Below are 2,800 nucleotides of genomic sequence, written 5' to 3' on the forward strand. Positions count from 1 at the left end.
ATGAATTAAAACCATCCGAATATACATTGAGCTTCCATCATCATTCCATCAGGTTTGAATGATATTCCTGGATGTTCTGGAGCCGTGTCATTTGGTACTACTGTACATTTTCCACAAATCGTACATTCGGGCCAATCCCCGATAATCCTCGACTCCATTGTTATTTATGAACCTTCTGTCTGTGCGTCAAAAATATTCAATATCTTTGCCTTCAATGATTTGTGTGGAAGAGAGTTACTAAGACCCACAACACTGAGAAAACAAAAATAAAACACAAGCTCTGAGTGTGAGATTAATTTTTCTTTGTCTCCTTATCTGAGGAAGGATATGATCATATTGGAAGCAGTTCGGAGATGTTTCACTTCACGTATTCCAGGAATGAGTACCTGATATTACGAAGGGTTTAACAGGTCACTCTTGGAAACACAGGTGATCTTATTGAAACATACAAGACCGAGAGTAGAGTGGATCAAATAGATACCTACTGGGTATAGTCCAAATTTATAGTCATTTTTAAAGAATATCTTCAGTGTGGAAGCAGCATATCCCATCCATTAAGTCCACACTGACCGTCCAAAGAGCATCCCCCCAGAATTGCCTGCCCTTCACTATCCATGTAACTCTGCATTTCCCATGACTAACCTACCCATCCTTGGACACTATGGGAAATGTATCATGGCCAATCCACTGTAAGTTGCATATCTTTGGACTGTGGGGGGAAATTGGAGCATTGTGAGGAAACCCCACACAGAGCATCGTCCGAGTTTGGAATTGAACCCAGCTCCATGGTGATGGGATGTAGCAGTGCTAATCACAGATCCACCATGCACACCCGTTAGTTCTATTAGTTAATTGTGGCTGACTAAAGAAATCTGCCTGACTTGCTCCTGTCACTGAACCTGACCCAGTCTGAGACCTTTATCATTGGCCATATCACCAACCTGGTCACATTTAAAATTTGTTGGGAGCAGTGGAGGAGTGGGACTAGATAAAGAAACAGTGACACCCTCCAACCTCAGTCAGAGCAGGAATTAGGAGAAATTCACCAAGTCGGATTTCATTCAAGCGGGAATTCTCTTTCCCAGAAGTTTGGGATGGCTGAATCTTTATATTATATTGAGCTTGGTTTCACCTGATTGCCCATAGACAGGTGAATCAGGGATAATGGCGCATGGAGAGAGAAGTGTAGTTGGGACCACAATGAGATGAACTTATTTACTAGTGGAGTAGTGTCCAAGGGCCGATTGGCTCGCTCATATCCCTCAGCCCTGTGTTCTGATGTTCCATCCAGCCCTTCGGACCTGATACAGAGGGGAAGATCGAGGCCACTCCGATGGTGAGGTGTTGTTATGGAAATGTACTTGGAAAATCCAGGCTGAGTCAGGAACCGACCCCCACCCCCAATCCCTCTTTCCAGGCTTCCCCTCTCTGTAACTTCGGCTCCAGATGTTGGTCATGTTACAGGCCCAGATTCGCTGGGAATACATCCCCATACCGCACACGGGGTTAACTCAAACACATCATCTGCTCTCCCTGACTGCAACATTGTACAACACAACTTCCAGGAAAAGACCCATTTACTTTCCAAAAGCATAACATGTGAAATTAATAAATAGGAACAAGAGTAGGCCATTCGGTCCATCAGGCTATCCCTGTCATTTAATAAGAACATGGCTGATCTACTCCAGGGCTCACCTCCACTTTCTTACCGACTCCTTGTATCCCTCCACACCTCTCTGGGTCAGGGAATTCCCGACATTCACTACCTTCGGAGAGAAGACATCACTTGGCATCTCAGATTGAAATCGATACTCCTTATTCGGTACCTATATCCTGAAGTGCGACAATCTGCCCAGGAATGGAAACAACTTCTCAATATCTGCCTTCTCAAGCCCTTTCTGTGTCTTGTATATTTCAGCAGTATCTCTCCTCATTCATTTAACCCCCAATGAATAATCACCTCACCATTATAGAGGTTCTCAATAACTCAACCTTTTTATTCCAGGAAGCCGCCTAATGTCCCAACTAACTATTGCTGCATCAGCAAGTAACTATTGCTGCATCAGCATGCTGACGTTATGTTTCATACACAGGAACCCTCCAATCCCTCTGTACTGCTCCTTGAATGGGAGTCCTCTCCGTTAAAAAAAAACAGCCTGCCTTTTGATTCTCAGTTTCATCGACAAACTCGGCTGTATATTGCACACAACGCCTTCTTTCAGACTGTCAGTATAGATTGTCAATAACTGATGCCATCGGATTCATAGCTGTGGTACTCCAGCAGATAAACATTTATCATAAAGATCCACTCATCCTGACTCTCCCATTTCGATGTGTTAACCAATCACCATCACATGTTAATACCTCATCCGTCATCATACGATCTTCTGGCTTGAGTAAGATCTTTTATTTGATCATACCCTGCGGAAAAGTTTTGGAAAGCCTCTTGTCTATCAGATATCCCCCAGATCAAATCCGCTTGTTACATTTTCAGGCATCTCGAAAAAAAACTTTGCATGATCTTACAGGGCAAAATATAACTTCCCTTTCACCAAACCACACTGACTCTGCGTGAAGCTTTCCTCAATGTCCATGCTGGCCAGGTTTTCCAAACTATACTAGCCCCATCTGCTTTCGTTTGGCCCATATGCCTCTAAATGTTTCCCATTCATATGTTTGTCCAAATGAGTTTCAAATGTTGGAGCTGTACATGGATTTACCACTCTTCCTCTGGCAGCTTATTCCATTTCCACACAACCCTCTGTGTAAAGTCATTGCCCCTGAGCCCCTTGTAAATGTT

Source organism: Hemiscyllium ocellatum, unplaced genomic scaffold, assembly GCF_020745735.1.
Source record: "Hemiscyllium ocellatum isolate sHemOce1 unplaced genomic scaffold, sHemOce1.pat.X.cur. scaffold_257_pat_ctg1, whole genome shotgun sequence".
Classification (NCBI taxonomy): Eukaryota; Metazoa; Chordata; class Chondrichthyes; order Orectolobiformes; family Hemiscylliidae; genus Hemiscyllium; species Hemiscyllium ocellatum.